Genomic DNA, 20,236 nt, shown 5'->3' on the forward strand with positions numbered 1-20,236 from the left:
ATAGAATTTCAAAGACCCATCTTATTCTGTTACTGGGTCAGAACATATTGAATGGTTTTGGAGTTTTGTTTTGTTTTGTTTTTTTGTTTTGTTTTGTTTTTGCAAAATTTGACTGGCATCTTTGGTAAGGCAAAGGGATTTGGGGTCAGACACTCTCTTTGGAAAGTTTGCATCTAAACCTGGTGGGAGCTGCTTAGAACTGCAGTGCAAAGAGTAAAGACAGTGAAATCTTATATATAGGCCTGACTGGACTTTTAAAAATATCTAGAAATAAAACTTTGTTTATATATGAAAATGGCTGAAAAAGCTATAGATCAGTTCAGAAACAGATGCCCAATTTACAATGGTTTAACTTAAGTTTTTTTGAATTTATGATAGTAGAAAGCATACTTCAAATTTTGATCTTTGATCTCTTCCCAGGCTAGCTATATGCAGTACATACGCTCTTGTGATGCTGGGCAGGGACAGTGATCCACAGCTCCCAGTCAGCCAGCAATCATGAGGGCAAGCAACCAACACACTGACAACCATTATGTTCCCATACAACCACAGTGTTTTTCACTTTCAGTACAGTAGTCAATAAATTACATAAGACATTGAGCACTATTACTAAATAGGTTTTGTGTTTTTAGATACTGTTGCCCAACTATAGACTAACGTAGGTGTGCTGACCACATTTAATGTAGACTAGACTGAAGTATGTTTGGTAGGTTAGGTATAATTTGTGAATTTTCTACTAATGATATTTTCAATTAATGATGGGTTTATTGAAAGGTAACACCATTTTAAGTCAAGGAAGATCTGTATTGGGTGAGGAAGAGGAGGGATGATGCAGCAAAGTGAGGGACAAGGAAAGAAGTAAACTGATTTCTGTTTGCTCTTCTAAGTCCAGCACTTCTAGGGTACTAGAGGTAGATATATAAGTACATTGAAAAGTATCCAGGATGAACTGTCAACATTTTAAAAAAGAAGAGTTCATTTCATCTTGAAACCGTCATAGACAGCTTTGTAAAGGAGGTGAGATTTTGGGATGTGAGCTGGTATTTAAGGGAGGTGGAGTGGGGCAGGGGCAACATTACAAATAGGGACAAATAAAAACAGTGAAAGGAAGAATGTATAAGATTTTCCAAAGGAAAGTTAAGCACTTTGTTTGATGGGCAGAAAACATTATGTAGAATATAAAATAGTAAAAGACCTGGAAAAGTAGATAGGTGTATGATACTGAAGGTCTTTTGTTGAAGAGACTAGAATTTTGGTGGGGAGGGAGATGGGGCTTTGGAGGAATAGCAGTGAAATAGAATTTCCTGACAAGAACATGAGATGATTAAAGTAACATTTTGGGATGTATAATCTGACAAGATGGAAGCCAAACGGGGGAATGTGTCAGGAAACAACTTTAAGATTTCAGCTACACTACCTGCCCTCTCATCTTTGGGTTTCTTTGAAGCATTCCTCATGCAAAGATAACTTTCCACCACCTTTATTCATTTTTAGCCTATAGATAAATACAAAAGCTGTAAACCCAGAATTAGAACTCTGGTCATGTGACTCCCCAAATTCACATTAGCCATCATATTGTCAGCTCACAATCAGATCTATTATGAATACTCTTATATCATTACCATACTCCTGAGATAGTTGGGAAAGGGGAGGATTCTGTAAATCATTAGGGACTTTATTTCATTTCATTTTATTTTCTGATTTTATCTCATGATAATGCTAACATGATTTTAACTTAAGAAAATATTGCTGACTCACAAGAAGTCCATGAAATTAATCTGCACATCTCTAAAATAATCCAAAGTGAGAACCAGAATTTATATTTGTTCGCAAGCTGGAGCTATCTTTGGTAATTTTATTCTTGTTTCTTAAGTGCTCTGTGTTTATTCTTCAGTGAGAAGTCCTCATAGAATACACTGCATATATTTTGAGTATGGTCTTAACCAGAGTTCATTGCCTTCACAGAATAAAATCAGCCATTCCAAGTCAGGTTTCCATTTTATCTTTTTGTAAAACATAATGCTTTAAACTATGAAAACATGTGTGAATGTACCACTAGAAGTAGGGGCCTTGCTGGGTCTCTTTAGACCATCCTCAGGTCAACCTTATAAGCATCAATGTTCACAAAAAGAATGCCTAGTCTTTTATTTTTTCCCCAATGTTAATCTTGCTTTAATGTCAATGGCCTTTACAGAGAGACCTGCTTAGCAGTTATGATTGTAAAATACTTGAATTTGTCGCTCTAACATGAATTGGATTATTTAATCAAGAATATTCTTTATTTGACAACATAAATGTGTGACCAGATTACCGTTCAGAACCACAATTTACAATTGTGGACATAACTTGTATTGGAGATTCTGCTTACAATAAACTCATTTAAATATTTTTCTCATTTATATATTGTGCTCGACTCATGTTTTTCATCTGGGAACATGTAAAATCATATGCATTTTAGTTTACAAAAAAAGCGTAGCACTTTAGCCCTTTGATATGAAAACATTTATTAATGTTTGAATGGAGCTTTCAAAAGTCAAGCAGATTTAATTTGAAACTTATAAATAAAAGATTTGCACTTGGGTTAAATTTTTCTCCAAGGCACCTGTGTTGTTCCTTTATTGATCATTATGTTGCATGAGAAAGTGTGCTAATTCACTCTGTTGCCATTTTAATTAATGCTCAACTGAATTTACTCATTCAGAGACCCATGCCAGCATCTCCAGGCATGGGTCAGTCCTTTGAACTCTTTCTTCAACATGCTTTTCTTTTAAGAGAGGACTTCATGCAAATGAGAACAAAAATCCTCTTGGTTTGAAGTCATAATCAATTTAAATAAATTATTTTAGAATTAACTGAGGCAAAGACCTAAAGAAATTAGCCACATTCCACATTGAGGTTCAAGACTACACAAGATTTTATAACAAAACTAAATCATAGTCTCAACACTTCTTCCATATAGAAAGTATTAAATGTTTAGGAGTTAGGAGATTAAGGAGCTTTAGGAAAGCCATTCTGATGCTCTAAGTCCTACTATCCCTGAGAGGTCAGGGTTAGGAGTTTCTGTACTTTGCCTCAAAACTAGGGAAAGGGGTTTCCAATGAACATTCAGGGTGTTTTTGAAGTATTGTGATATTGATATCATATCAGCATTATGCTATGTTCTGGCAACTTGGGAAACAGAGTGGACTTGCTTATGTCTCTTGCCTGATAAATATAAAGAGGGACAAGCTGACCGAAGAAACCATTGAAACAGCACCATGGAAACAGCAGTTTGGGAATCAATTGCATTGCCTAAGAAGATGAGCCTGATGTAGCTGGTTCCCAAAGCAGATGTGACGTAGGGTGAGTTTCCTTCTCCCACAGGTGTACAGGCAAGAGACCTTGGAAGATCCCCTGAAAACAAGAATTGTATACTCTGCCACTAAAGCTTAGGAAAAAATCATAATTGACAAGTGATAACCCAATGCACTTGTGCATTTAGAGAATTAGATAAGAGAGTTCCTATGAGGAGAAAAGGGTCTCAAAAGAACCCAGGAAACTTCTCAATGAGTGAATGAATCAACTTTTCAAACAGCTCCTAGACCCAGGGAGCACCAAACCCAGCTCATTCACATAACTATTTGGAATGAAGGAATTTTCCTCTTCCTTAAATAGAGACACTCCTCTATTGCTGAAATTTCCCAAGTTTCACTGGTCAGAAATCTCTGGAAGAACAAAACTTCTAGTAGCATAAAAAGAGTCTCTCTGTGGAGCCCTGCCCCTGTTCCTGCACACAATCAGACTGAATCAGGCTCTAGCTAAGATAGAGAATGGGAAAGCTGGCCTGCAAACAAAGTATTAAGATTTTGATTATTATGCTCTACTGGACAAATTAATAACTGGATTGATACGCTTTTGTGGGAAGAAGTTACAAAGAACTTTCCATTATCTGAGAGTGAGCAGAAGATTCGTGAGTCCAGGTGAACACAAGAACATTTTTATTCAGGTGGACACAAGAACCAGTCCCAAAAATGGGGTTTGAATGGACAGTAGGGGGTGTTGTTGCTAAAAAGGAAGTCTTATTTATTTAACATAGTTGTTTCACTTCCCTCACAGCCTTCATGTGGTACATACATACTTGCTAAAAATCTTAATTTTAAATTGTTAAAAATCTTAACTGTGGAAAGAGCCAAGATGCCCTTCAACAGATGAATGGATAAAGAAGATATGGTCCATATATACTATGGAGTATTATGCCTCCATAAGAAAGGATGAATACCCAGTTTTTTTTTTTATCAACATGGATGGGACTGGAGGAGATTAGGCTGAGTGAAATAAGTCAAGCAGAGAAAATCAATTATCATATGGTTTCACCTGCTTGAGGAGCATTAAGGAATAACATGGAGGACATTAGAAGAAGGAAAGGAAAAATGAATTGGGGTAAATCAGAGGGGGAGAGGAACCATGAGAGACTGTGGACTCTGAGAAACAACCTAGGGTTTTGGGAGGGAGGGGGTGGGGAGATGGGTGAGCCTCGTGGTGGGTATTAAGGAGGGCACATATGCACGGAGCACTTGGTGTGGTGCATCAACAATGAATCTTGGAACACTGAAAAAATAAAATTAAATTTAAAAAAAAAATCTTTACATTTTCTACCAACTGGTCAGTTCTTCATCTTCTTAAAGTTATTCTGTAAACCCAAAGTGCTATGATGACTGAAAATGTGACCTTGGCATCACATCTAGGATTATATTTACTATTGTCCTTGCTGTATCTGCTCAATGTTCTATAATCTGGCTTCACCTCCTGCCATATATATGGAATATCTCTTTTCAAGGCCAGTTATGGCGTTTCTTCCTAGTTATTAAATGCAATGCAAAATGTACAAATTTTGCTTTAACACAGCTGAACTCTTTCTTCTTGTGTTCCTCTCTTCCCACTTTTCTAACAACTCTCCAAGTTGGATTTACTTTATAAGAACTTGAGCTCTGCAGTCAGACTTCCTAAGCTTCAAAGCCACATCCATTGCGTATAGCTGTGTGCCTTGGGAAATCACTTATTCTCACTAAGCTTTCATTTCCCCATTTATGAAAGGAGACATAATAGCATATCATTTGACACAGAGCCTATTATGTAATAAACACTCAATGTTAACTAGCTTTTACTATTTTTATTGTCAGAATCATCCGGTCTATTCCTCTGAGTCTCCACTTTGAATGAAATCCCTCATCCTATACATGAAATAGTTGTATTTCCTGGAGTTATGTATTTGGCTCTCTTCTCCAGGTAATGTATATATGCAATGTATTTTATTTCTTTCATTTCCATACCTATAACTATCACCTATGTTCTTAAAATTCACAAATTCAGGCTCATACTTCTCTTCTAAACTGCAGATCCAAATACATAGCTGCTTATTGAAAATTTCTACTTGTTACCCATTACCTCATCAAACCCAACATTTCTAAAATCAAACTCTTCATTCTCACCCTCTAATCCAATATACACCCCCCCACACACACACATATATACAGACACATGCACACATGAACACCTGTTTTTGGAACTTCATTTCCTAGGTAGGAGCTAACACAACAAACATCTTGGTCACTTATGCCAGAAATGGATGAGTTCTCCTACATTTATTTTTGTCCCTCCCTTCCCATCCCAATTTGTCACTAAATACTGTAAACTCTGCCTCCCAAATACTTCTCAAATAAGTCAACACTTCTCCATTGCTATTCTGATAATTAGGAAAACAGAAAGGCCAAAACACATGCTCTTTGTGATTTAGCTACTGCTCATCTTTTCTCTCACCATTCCTCCTCCTTCAAGCCTGTTTATCAGCTACATCCAGCTATTTCAGTTTCCTGAATACATCAGATTTTCTCTTCATTTCTTGGCTTTGAATATTATGTTTTCCCTGCCCAGGCTGTGACCACTTGAGTATATATTTGATCTAAAAAAAAAAAAAAAAAAAATACAGGGGAGCCTGGGTGGCACAATTGGTTAAGTGACCAACTCTCAGTTTTGGCTCAGGTAATGGTTTTAGGGTCACGATCTTAGGGTCATGAGATCAAGTCCCGCATCCAGCTGCATACTCAGCCCAAAGTCTGCTTAAGATTCTCTTCTCCTTCTGGCCCTTTCCACTCCCCGACCATGCATGTACACATGTGCACATGCTTTCTCTAATAAATAAATCCTTTTTAAAAATAAAACAAGTACAAACAAGCTGAGTACCACTGACCACATTATCTCAACAACCCTAGCATGTTAAGGATCATTACCATTCTCCCTTTAGAGAACAGAAAGGAAGTTCAGAAAGTTTAAGTATATTACACCTGGTCCCTCACTTAGAAGTTGTCATAGCCATGTCTGGAATTATTTAGGAGTTAAGCAAATTGTTGTTTGGCTGGCTGGTTGGTTGGTTGGTTGGTTGAATCTTGGGAATTATTATTTTTGTTACTTCTAATGATATCAAAATAGAAAATCAAATATTTTGACTAACTTACCCAAAATCCTATAACTGATTCATAATAAAGCAGGAACTTAATTTTTTTGTTATACTTGATTGTCTTTTCCAAGTCTTTAGACAAAATGAAAAATAAATAATCATGGCCCAAAGTGACAACAATTTTGTTCACAAACACTTCCTCTGACCATTTTGAACTAGCACTTTTTCCCTCCTTCACGAAGAGACTTTTTCAAGATCTGAATAAAATACTATATCCTCCTTTATCAGAATTGTCTGATCTTTCAGTTGATCACTCCAGCGATTCACTCCTTTAAAATCCTGTTACATTTACAATCTATATCATCTGGGCTCAAACTTAATCCTATGTGACTTGTATTATTTCTTTATTTTTAAAAATTTTTTTTAAAGATTTGTTTATTTATTTTAGAGAGAGAAAGTACATTGGAGTTGGGGGAGATGCTGTGGGAGAGAGAAAGAGGCAGAGAAGCACACTCCTGCATTGAGCACAGAGCCTGATGCAGGGCTTGATCCCATAACCCTGAGATCATGACCTGAGCTGCAATTAAGAGTCAGACACTTAACCAACTGAGCCACCCATGTGTCACCCCCCCTTGTTTCTTTGTTAAATCCTCTTTATATTAATTATCTTTTATTAAGGTATAATAGAGTACAATTCATACTTTTTTGTATATAGCAGATTCTCTGAGTTTTGCAAATGCATAGTCATACTAAATCACCAAAATCAAAATATAGAAAAATTCCATTAATGAAAAGATAAAACAAAACAAAACAAAACTCCCCCATTCCCAGATCGTCATCCTTCCCTCTTATTCCACCCAGCCTCTGACAATAATTGATCCATTTTGGGGGGCTTATAGGTTGGTATTTTCCAGGATGTCACAGACATGGAATCATATAGTATATAGCCTTTGGGAGCTGGCTTCTTTCACTTACTATAACACAGTTGACGTTCACCCACATTATACAAGTATCAGTAGTTGGTTCCTTTACTTTGCTGAGTAGTATTTCAAAGTGTGATATGCCAGAGTTTGTTTATCTATTCACCTGTTAATGGATAGCAGTTATCTTCAGTTTTTGCCAATTATGAATAAAGTTAACACAGATGTTTGCACATGATTTGTATATTAAAAAAATGTTTGTTTCTGGCGAATTTCCAGAAAGGGATGGTAAATGGATATTTAACTTTATAAGATATTACCAACCTGTTTTCCACAGTTAATGTACAATTTTGCGCTTTCAACAGCCAATTACAAACCTTCCAATGGCTCTGCATCGTCACCATGTATCACCAGGTACTAAAATCTTTGCAGTGTTAATAGTAGTATCTCACCATGCTTTTAATTTATAGTTCTCTCATGAATAATGATGTTTAGCATTCTTGTATGTGTATATGTGCCATCTGTATATCATTTTTGGTATAGTACCAGTTTAAAAATTTTTTCAAAAATTTATTTCCATTTTTTTTTTTCTTCCCATTGAGTTCTAGGTGTTCTTTATTTATCCTGGATACAAATTCCTTCCATATATGTGATAAAAAATATTTTCTTTCAGTCTATGACTTGTATTTTTTTCAAAGACTTATTTATTTGGGGGGCAGAGAGAGAGGGTGAGAGTGGGGAGAGTCTTACAATGATTCTGTGTGGAGTGTGGAGCCTGATGCAAGGCTCGATCTTGCAACCCTGAGATCACAACCTGAGCTGAAACCATGAGTTGGACACTGTACCCAGCCACCCCTCTGGCTTGTATTTTTATTTTCTTAAGAGTATCTTTTGAAAAGTAGCAGTTTTGAAGTTCTCTATGTTGATAAATTCCAATATATCATTTTTTTTCTTTTTTTTTTTTTTATTGTGTTCTTGTGGTCTAACCAAAGAAAACTTTGCCTATACCGGATCATTTTTCTCCTATGTTATTTTCTAAAAATTTTACATTTTTAGATTTTTTTTTTAGGTATATGACCCATTCTGAGTTCAAGGATCAAAGTTTTTGTTTTGCTTTTGGTATATGGATGTCCAATTGTTCTAGGATCATTGGTTGAGAAATGGTCATTTCAACTATGATTTGCCCTTTCCCCTTTGTTAAAATTCCATTGATCCTATACACTGGGTCTACTTCTGGACTCTGCTGTGTCCCTTTGATCTATGTATCAGTAATTTTACCAACATCACACTGCTTTGAATACTGTAGGTATAATAAGTCTTAAAATTGGGTAGTTCAAGTACTCCAAAAATTTCTGAAAAATTCTATTCTATGCTATGTTTTTTAAATTTAAAAATAAATAATTTTATTTATTTAATATATAGAAATGTTATTAGTTTTTCACATTGATTTTATATCTTGCAATCATGCTAAACTCACTTTTTAGTTCCAGTTGCTTTTTTCTGTAAATTCTTTGGTATTTTCTAAATAGATAATTATATTGTCTGAAAATAAAGATTGTTTTATTTCTTTCTTTTCCATTATCATGAATTAATTTTTTTTCTTAGCTCAGTTCACCAACTAGAACCTAGAGTGTGATATTCATAAAAGTTGTAATAATGGTGAAACATATCTTGTTCTTTAACAAACAATCATTGAGTTTTCCACCATTAAAGAAATGCATCTTTTTCTATAGATGCTGTCTATCATGTTGAGCAAGTTTCCTTCTGTTTCTAATTTGCTATGAGTTTTTATCATGAATGGATACAGAATTTTGATAAAGTCATTTTCTATATCTTCTGGAAGATCAAATGATTTTTCTTCTTTAGACTTTTGATGTGATAATTTATACCTATTAATTTTCAAATGCTGAACAATCATCACATTCATAGGATAAACTTCACTTTGTCATGAGAGATACTCACACACACATACATATATTATACTTACATATATTTCATTTGTGAAAATTAAATTCTCATCTAGGAAGATTTACTACAGGGTAGCCTGTTCTGTTCCACCTTTAAATTAGCAGCTGGAACAAAACAATTGAGTTCAAGGTCACCAGTATGCTAATGACAAGTAGTCAGATTTATAACAACACTAAGGGGATGGATACAGATTATGTAAAATATTAATTACTAGGGTCAAAACATACAAGTATAAGAATATATATATATATATATATATATATTTTTTTTTTTTAAAGAAAATAAACAACTTTGGGGTCATTCCTTGCATGATAAACCTAATATACAAAAATATTTATGGGGCACCTGGGTGGCTCAGTCGTTAAGCTGCTACCTTCCGCTCAGGTCATAATCCCAGGGTTTTGAGATAGAGTCCCCGCATCAGGCTCCCTGCTCAGCAAGAAGCATGCATGTCCCTTTCCCATTCCCCTGCCTGAGCCCTCACTTGCTGTGTCTCTCTCTGTCAAATAAATAAATAAAATCTTTAAAAAAAAATTTATAAACTCCAACTTAAGGAAAAATAAACCAACAAGTCCAATGGAAGGCTTTGATAGTTTATACTGCATTAAAGTATGAAAAAATGAAATATGAAAACTGACAATCTTGCTATAAGGTCCTCAAAATATGTCTCTCTTCCATTCAGAGCATAATCTATAAATATACTTGTATTTTTTTACATATATACACTAAGAATTTAAAACCTTCTTCTGTTTGGAAAACTTCAAATGTTTTTAAAACTATAAAATTTTCTATTTTTTACCAATTAACATATAATAAAACAATCATTAAGAGTTAAATCACATAGAAATTTATATAAATTTTATAAAATGTAATAAAATTTAAAATTTAGGAACTATTCAAAGGAGAGTAACCAAGAGGTTAAACACAAAGAATGTCAAAAAGGAAGTAGGAGCATTGGTAATGTTTTCCAATACTAAATGACCTTTAGTCTGAACGTCAATTACATTTGTTCTAAGAATTAAAAATCAGAGTCTATAAATAGGCTCTTTAAAAGTAGTGAATTCCTCCATCACTAGGGTTGTTTATGCTTAGAATGTATGGCCCTTTCCCAAGGATGATGTAGACAAGATTCAAGCATAGAGGTGAGAATCTGGAGGGAGAGAATAAAACTATCATGAAAATGACCCACAGGCTGTATTTTATCTCTTCCATCTGGAGGCTATAGTTCCTGAAACAGACAATAAAATTGTAACAGTCATGCTCTGTTCTTTTGATTTCCTTGGCAACCATGAGCACAGCATACTCTCAAAGGTTATAATCGTTTGTGTATTCTCCAGTGGGAACATCAGGGCTACCTTGAGGACTCTTCTGGATCAAAATGTAAATGCAAATTTGTTCCTGCATTATATGATAGTACGGATTGCTTAGATCGTTTAGAGGGCAATTTAGAAAGAGGATCTAGGTCAAAGGAACCAAAGGAAACAGGATGCTCCCCCAATTACACTGTGCATTGGCATCCTGGCTAGCCCATACCTGAGCCCCACATAAAATCAGAGCCCAGAATCAGCTCAACAATGCCCTCTTCTTTCTCTTCCTGTCAGACCAGAGCTTATGTTGAAACCAAAGTGGTTTAATAGACTGAATCCAGCTGGAGAGTGAGTCATATATGTGAGTCACTGGTCTATGAGAATTTAGGCTATGAAAAACAAAGAAATAGTACATGTCCACTAGGAGACTTCCCTTCTATAGATGGTCTTGGAGCCACACAGAGAACAACTCCAGGTCTCACCTCTCAGGAACTAGCACTCTTCAAAGTCCCCCCGTCTTAGGTCTCCTGGTCTATTGCTCTCCTACCACTGCCAGCATAATTCTAGGCTACCCACTCCCAATGAATTTTCCTTGGCCCATTTACGTGATGCTTAGGGCCAGAAGGGTTTGGTTTTATAATTTGTATTCCCTCTTAACATTGAAATCTTTAATAAGAGTTGTCCCAGGCCTTAGAGAAATGTAAAAATGTAATAAAACTTGTTGGTAACCCGAGTTTCCTTAACTCTGGCTAGTGGATATAAACAGAGAATGTGAGAGGAGGGAGCAGGAGAGTGTTCTGTTGTGATTTACTGTATAAAGGTTTTTTCCTCTTGGTTAATAGGAAAATAGATACTCTGTTAATCTTCAGACTAGCTATAGGCTTCATGTTTAATGAGGAAAAGGATATTCAATGGTTTTTCAAAGTATAGCACAGCTGGAATAAAATAACCCAAGTATTAACAATTTGCATGCTCTATATACAATTGGTGATATTTCTACTGAGTATTTAAACAATGCACTTAAAGCATAAGGTTTGAAATAAAGATAGACACACTCACTGCTTTCTAAGTATTTTTGTTTAAGATTTTATTTATTTATTTGACAGAGAGAGATCACAAGTAGACAGAGAGTCAGGCAGAGAGAGAGGGAGAAGCAGGCTCCCTGCTGAGCAAAGAGCTGGATGCGGGGCTCGATCCCAGGATTCCAAGATCATGACCCAAGCTGAAGGCAGAGGCTTAACCCACTGAGTCACCCAGGTGCCCCTGCATAAGCCTCTTAATAAGACAGAAATCCTATCTGAACTGTCTTCGTTTCAGCAAAGACATCACATCACTCTGTAGCCCTATTTCAGAGGCTACCACACAATTCCTTTACCTTTACTCTCTTCTCTATCTGAAGAATGGAAAACCTCAAATGTGACTTGGTCTATCTTAAAATCAAACTTAATTGAGTAAACACCATTGTAAGAGATGCTGTATAAGTAACATTTTACACCCTGCTTTTAAGGAAATCATACTACTTAGGAGAAGAAGAAAATAAGCAAATTATTACTACCAGTTGATAAGTGACCATGTAAAGGAGGGGTTTATGCAGCTGGCTCTGAAGGATCAAGTAAAATTTCACAGAGGAGTTATGTCTAAGTTGAATTTTGAATGACAAATGGAAATTCCCCCCAACTGAAAATGAAAGACATTTCAGAGGGAGAGATTATAGCTTTGTTCAGGAATCTACAAGTAGCTCAACAGGGCTGTCAGATAAATAAAGCATTGCTTGAGGGGATGGGATGGAGAACTGCTGTAGAGAAAACTGGACAGATGGATGAGGGAGAAATGAGGAAGGACTAATACGCAATGCTAAGAAGCTTGGACTTCACTCTGTACAGAATTGGAGGCCTTCATTGGATTTTAATCAGAGGAACAGTTTGATCAGATTTTATTTTAAAAAGAAAGTTACATGGAGGCTAGACTAAATTGAGACAAGACTAGAGTAGAGGCTGGGAGTCATTCAAGATACTACTGAAGACTTGGGCGAAAAACAATTTGGGTTTGAATTAAAGTGGGAAGTGGAGATGTGGGGGTGCACTAAAGTGATAATTTGAGGGTGGAAGTTATTAGACCGATGACTGGAAATTGTGGCAGAGGGAGAGAGAGCTCAGGGGAGTAGGAAACGTGTGAGAGAAGGAGTCAAGGATAATTTCAAAATTTCAGAGATCTCCTATTTGGATCCCCACCACCACCCCCGGAACATTGTGCCTGACATCCCTGCTGCTCTAACTCTGGTCCAGGAAATTACCGGAAGCTATAGCATCAACAAGGAGTATACCGGAAATGAAAAATCACTGGGCTCCTCCACAGAACATCTAGTGGCAATGTCTAGGAATCTTGCTCTCTGGTTGATTCTCACACATTCTGGGAGTCTGAGAAACACTGTTGCCTGTGATTAAAACCAAGATCCGGCACATCCCTCCCAAGAAAAATCCTCCTTCCTCTCAGCTGTCTCTGACATCTCCATTTTCATGGCACTCCTGCCTGAAGGCTAAGTGAAAGCAGCCTGTAAGCGTGGTATCAGAATTTGGAAGTGAGCAACCTTTTCCCAGTACTAACTGTGAGGCTCATTCCATATGGCTGTGGCAACGTGATGACGGTGCAGAGGCACCTCCCCATCCGCTTGGTGTCACTCCAATATGGTATGGGCCTACTTGTGAGCGCTTCAGACAGAAGCACTCATAAAGAATGGACACTGCAGTACTTGAACTTACGTCTATTTGCTCTCCACGGTTCTCATTTCGATATTACCAATGACGGCAGTATCCTACTGTGACACCCTTTATTATAAAGGCCTCCATTGTAAATAGTGCAGGAAAGAGAAGCTGAACGTACAAGGCAATCCTGAAAGGATGGAAAACCTTGTTCCTAATTAGGCTCTTGAGTTTGAAAAACTCTATTCTTTTCATGAGAGGAAATACTTTAGACTGAGCATCAGGAGAAAGAGATGGTATATAAGAATTGAGAATAGGAGATTGACAGACTAAAGGGAATGTCCGATTTGTGGCATTTCTGAATAGCGGTTTTCAGCGTTCTGCCTCAGATTGTTTCACACTATCTACTATTCTTACCCTCTTTCTCTCTCCCACAATTGCAGCGTTTCAAGTTGTAACTTTCTCAATTCATCTCCTTCTTCTCAATTTATTAATCTCTCTCTGTTTTGAATGAGAAATACTTCTAAAGGAGCACACTACTTTCTCTTCTTTCAAAGAAACATCCCAGTGAAATGAAAATGAAGATACCTGCCGAAAGAAAGGAAACAAGGGGAGAAAGCAAGGAAGACCACACTTAGAAAAAAAGATAATGAAAGACCCCTGCTGGGCTCTTACACAAACTAGTAGAAGCGGCAGTCCTGGGAATGCAACAGACAATACAGGCGGAGCAATAACCTCCACTTACGATCTTTAAAAGAAGAAAAAAAAATATGCCCTTTTTGCTCCCAGGATGGAACAACAGGACCACCTAGGAGGAATCAGAAGAGATGGGGCTCCCCCTTTCTTTCAACAGAAAAAAAAAGAATGCAAAAAATCTTGCAAATTATGTAAATCTAATATACTGAAACTGTTCCTATACGGATATTTTGGAAACTTTCCATTCAAATGAGCGCTGCCTCGGTCATGGAAGGATAAACTTATCCCAGAGATGCTGCCCCTGACTGATGCAGCTTGGGATACCTTCTTTAAGGACTGTCTTCAGGATGCTATGATCTTCTCTCTTCCTCTGCGTATTTTGGCATGGGGGTGGGTTTGTGTGGTAGGGATATATACTGTGTTAGTTTTATTCTTAAATAAATAAGCCATTACAGTGAGGTGCAATACAAAGCCCATGGCTGAATTCTGAGAATCTGTTCTGAGGGGGGCTCTTCTAGAACCAATCGGTAACAGTCCAGCACTCATGTGATCAGAGGCAGTAAGTCACCTCAACTCACCAATCACCAGTGGGATCTTCTTTTTGTCTTTCCATCCCAACTCCAGAAGTTTCTTTGTGGGATATACAGTTCCTGCCACACAGCACCAACCTTCCTTCCTTCACAAGTATCTCAGAGTGCTGGCTCATCAGTAACCAACCCCCCACCCCCTGCCCGCCAGTTAGATCAAACCTAGGTTTTGAACAAGAAACAGGCAGGATATTTCTACCTATCTTCAAGTAAATAGGCCCAGGGTGTTTGATAGTTTGTATTTCTGGTTTACTATTCTGTTTTTAATCCATCTCTGTTGCTCTTGCAGTTAACGGAAATCCTAAATTTTAGTGGTAGTGTATTTTTGGCCTTGTATGTAATTACTTCAGGTAGATAAAAGCACTGTGCATTCAGATTTTTTAAATTTCCTTATTCTTACATGTATATAGCTTCTTCTTTTATTTTTACAGAGTAGGCCATATGAAATATTGTTCTACCTCCTCCTTGAAGCTAAGCAAAATAGGTAGGAGTAATAAAAGTGCTTTTTAAAAACTTTGCTTTTGTTTAATTCTCATTTGGTTGTGACAACAAGCTCCCTAATGGCTACAATTTTTGCGTAGGCTGAGGACAGCCCTAGAGGATTCCTTAGAAGTGCAAGGACTGGGCATCACCTATGCTTCTGCTCAGTCCCACTAGAAAAAGAAACACTTGGTTGCCTCCTCCACTGGTGAGGAGCATGCAGACTCGATCTCACCACCCTGAGAAAGAAAATCAAGACTTCCCTGAGTCTAAGTAGAGTTGAGAAGGGTAATTTGGCTGTTCTTCTGTTAAGAAAATCAGGACACGCTCAGAAGTCAGACCATATAGACAAGGATATAGAAAAATTTAACAGACCATGTTCAAAGAAACACGAGATGGTGTTGAAATGTGGTGTGTGAATGACAGGGACATGTGTACCAAATACAGCGCACAGATTCAAAGTGCAGGTACAAACTGCCCAAGATCAGGGGTTTCTGAAAGTATCAGAAGTGCCTGGACTGATAGATAAAAGTGTAGATTTCTGGGCTTTGCCCCCAACTAATAAAATCACAAATCTCCTGGTAACAACCTTTCTTAAGAGCTATCCTAAAGATTCTGAAGTGGACTAAATCTGAAAAACCAGTATACAATTCATCTCAGGGTCTTAAAAGGCTAAATGAATCAATAAATTGTTTTTCAGGTTAATTTATAAATTAGATAAGTATTATGTTAACTTTGTACAATATATTTTCTGGGTAGTTAGAGCACATATCCGACTACGGAGAGGCTATAAAATAAAAGCAATATATATGTTAATTTCTCTTAAAGACACATTCCTAGAACTGTTTATAAACTGAAAATTCTGATTATTTTTTCTAGTTGCTTTATTTCAGATGAATAGATTACTGGAATTCAGCAGCTATTAAAATAAAGTCAATTTCATGGGCGCCTGGGTGGCTCAGTGGGTTAAGCCGCTGCCTTCGGCTCAGGTCATGATCTCGGGGTCCTGGGATCGAGTCCCGCATCGGGCTCTCTGCTCGGCAGGGAGCCTGCTTCCTCCTCTCTCTCTCTGCCTGCCTCTCTGTCTACTGTGATCTCTCTCTGTCAAATAAATAAATAAAATCTTTAAAAAAAAAAAAAAAACTTAAAAAAAAAATAAAGTCAATTTCCTGATCATTATCAATTAGACTTGTATGCTTCAGGTTAAAAAACTTTTTAGTGTTTCCCAGGCCATATCCCTAAATTTAGTCAATTTTTAATATAAAATTCCTCTCTAATAGATATTGATTTTACCATGCCATTATTTAGGCCAGACCATTATTATTACATTATACCTGAAAAGCTTCTTAGCTGCTTATCGAGTCTCTAAAATTCCACAGCATTTTCATCATTCCAACTAATTTGTACAAAGACCTACATTATACCCAATCTATTAAAGCAAGAAACCAATATGGAGTGTAACAATGGAATGAAAGAAGAAAAAGTGTGCTTATTTGTAGATGCTATGATTGTATACCTAGAAAACTCATCAGGTATCACTGAAAAGCTATTACAACTAATAATTAAGGTCAGTAAGTTACCCAATAGCAAAGTAAATATATAAAAATCAATAGCTTTCCTTTAGAACAGGAAAAGCAACTTAGAAGAGATAATGAAAACATCATTCACAAAATCATCATTTTTCCGGTGCAGGAACAGTGCTGGATCCCTGCAAAAGGCAAGCTATTCCCCAATTCAGTGAGAAAGTGTAAGGCAACCGTACTGGAACCACACCTCTGCATCCAAATTCCAGCTGCTGCTTAGAGCTGTGTGACATTAAGGAAATTAAATTAGCCTATCCCAGGAGCCTCGGTGGCTCAGGACATTAAGTGTCTGTTGATTTCCACACAGGTCTTGACCTCAGGGTTGTGGGATCAGGATCTGTGCTCAGCAGGGAGTCTGCTTGAGATTCTTTCCTTCTGCCACCCCCGCCCCGCGTTGTGTGCTGTCTGTCTCAGATAAATAAATCTTTAAAAGAATAATAAATAAATAAGCCTACGCTTGTTTCCTCATTTCTAAAGTGGCATATTTTAAAAAATACTTCACTGAGATATTGTGAAGACTACATAGTTTTTATGTGGGTTTTTTATGGATTAATATAGGCTGAGAGTCCTATACACAAGTATACAATGGGCTATGATTATATATAGAACTATATGGGTAATATACTTATAACACTATTTGGCACAAATGGACAACACTGACTAAAATCTCCACTGTGATTATGTGGCAAATAATTTTCTGAAACAACATTAGTCTTAATCAAGCACCTATTATACAGTGTAACTTCAGAAATCAACAGGATTGAATCTGATGATTTAAGATTCCTTCCAATCTTGAAATTCTATGGTTCACTGAAATTGTAACTTGGAATTTATATTTCTCATCCCCTCTATGGTTTTGGTTAATTTGAAGACTGGAAGCTTAGTATTTATGTATTCATCTTGTCTCTTATAAAAGGGGATAGGGCACTTTTGGCTAAAAATGTGCAAAATAGGAGTCTACTTTTTTTTCTCTTATAAAATGAATTGAGAATTTTGAATATAGGCTTGGCTGACAGAGATGAGGAGGAGAGATGAGGAACTATGCTGTGACAGGTTTTGCTGAGCCAGCATGGCTTAAAGGGCATTTAGAAAGGCACTGTGTTCTAATGCGAAGAATGTGGGCTCTGACAAAGGGCAAGATTATAATCTAAACTCTTACATTTCCCATCTGGGGCAATTCAGTGGACCTCACTTAAATCCTTAGCCTCAGTTTCATCATTTCTAAAATAAAAATCAAATAGGAATCTGATTCCCAAGACTGTTGTGAGAATAAAATTAGGAGCTTGGCAAAAACAAAGTGCCCTGTGGCTATCAAGATTCAGGGGTTCCTTAGCACATGTAAATTTCTCTCCGTTTTCTAAAATTCAAAGACTCCACAGGTATCATTATATCTGAAATTATACCATTACAGATTCTTTAGTGGTAGAGAAAGCAATTTCTTCGATGTTATGTCTCTTTCCCCTTGAAAAAGAGAAAACCCATGTTCCATGTGAATTCTGATCTCTTGTAGTGAGAAAGGAATATAAGCAGCTCAAATCTGAAATGAAGGAGACAAAACGTTTCCTGAGCCAATTCCATGATTTGCCCAGCAACAGAGACCCCTAAACATGACTTTAAAAATTTATATAGTTTATCCAGAAATGCGTTTGAGTCCCAAAATATATATAGTAACCTCTCTCCCCAAATTACACTTCAATGAAATTCTTCCAGGTGGAGATTTATATCTCTATAGCCTTTCCTCAACTGTGAGAACAAGCAAAAATCAAGATGGTAATATATTTAATTGTCAAGTCAGTATTTTAGGTGTTAAACACTTAATGAAGGATCAGATATAAAAAAAGGTCTTTTTGCATTTTACTACAATGAAACAAAATAAATGTATATATAACTAGTTCTCTCAAATCTATACTTTAAAGCAGCTTAGCAAACTTCCCTCTAGTACATTTCAGCCTCTCATTGAAATTGGTACGAGAGAGTGATCCCAAACTCTACCCAAGGACAAGGGATGAACATTAAAAATATATATGACCATTGTATTATCGCTATTTCAATAGCAATTATGTGTTATAAATACATAAAATAGCAATGCTTTGTTTTTTATTTAATGTGTCCTTTATATTTAAATAAATTTTTAAAATTTGTGTTTGTTAGGATTCTTTGGTTGCAAGTGACAGAGACTAAATCTAACTGACCAAAGTGAAAGAGTGTGAGATCGAAAGAGAGTGCCCTGAGAATTTGTGGTATCTCACAGAATCAAAGGGAAAGATGAAAAACATTCCTCAACCAAGCAGTAATGGGGGTGAAGGGACATAGTAGGAAATAATGAAATTTTCCTAAGTGAACTGCCTATGGAATATATGTTTGGATCAAATGGTTTAGGACCTACTTTTTTTTTTTTTTTTTTTTAAGATTTTATTTATTTATTTGACAGAGAGAGTAAGATAGAGAGTACAAGCGGGGCGGGGAGGCGGTGGTAAGAGGGAGAGAGAGAAACACACTCCCTGCTAAGGAAGGAGCCCAATGTGGGGCTCTAGACCCCGGAACCATGACTAATCTGAAGACAGACACTTAACTGACTGAGCCACCCAGGCACCCCTTAGGACTTAACTTTTCTGGGAGCTATACTAGCTAACCAGAGCTTAGAACACATATACATCATTCACTGGGGAAAAGGTGTCATCTTGATTGATGATTCTAGTAAGACCGTAGAATGGGAACGATAGTTCCTCAGGGAGAAATCAGAGGAAGGAAAATAGCATGGGGGCAGTCAAAAGTCCCCAGATGGACTTCCCTAACAGCTTTCATGGCTTCATCAAAGGCTTTATTTTCCCTTGTAGTCTCAAATTCCTCTCCCCACCACACATCACAGTGTTCATTGTTTTAAAAGCAAAACCTTCAGTGAAGTGGGTTGGAATTCTGCACATAAACCACATTCTCCATATGGCCCAAGGTGGATGGTGTGGAATATCCTCTTTACAAATTCAGACCACAGTTTAGTCCAGGTGAATAGCATTGTATATTTTTATGCACAGAATCTCTATTCATTAAAATTTCCATAATGAGTGAATAAAATTAGGCCATGTGTTTTTTCATTTGCATGATTTTAAAAATAAACATAAAAATGTATCATTTTTTAAAGTTAAACAGAACAGGTGTTTCTTCTGTTATCCCCTTTTTTAAAGACTTATTTATTTATTTGAGAGACAGAGAGCTGTGGGAGGGGTGGAGGGAGAGGATCTTTAAGCAGACACCCCACTGAGCACAGAGCCCAATTTGAGGATCAATTGAAACATGAGATTGAACCTGAGCCAAAACCAAGAGTTGGATGCTTAACTGACTGACTGAGCTACCCAGGCATCCCCCTGTTATCCCCCCACTTTTTTTTTTATAACTACTCACCATTTCTTTCTTTTGCCAAATTAAAAAAAGAAAGAAAGAAAGAAAGAAAGAAAGAAAGAAAGAAAGAAAGAAAGGTATCTAGGTATCTAAATATATGCCAGAGGTGCCAAGTCAAAAATAAAAGATCATGTTAAATAAATTTCCACAGTGACCACTCAACAGAT

This window comes from Mustela lutreola, chromosome 1 (assembly GCF_030435805.1).
Source record: "Mustela lutreola isolate mMusLut2 chromosome 1, mMusLut2.pri, whole genome shotgun sequence".
NCBI classification, from domain to species: domain Eukaryota; kingdom Metazoa; phylum Chordata; class Mammalia; order Carnivora; family Mustelidae; genus Mustela; species Mustela lutreola.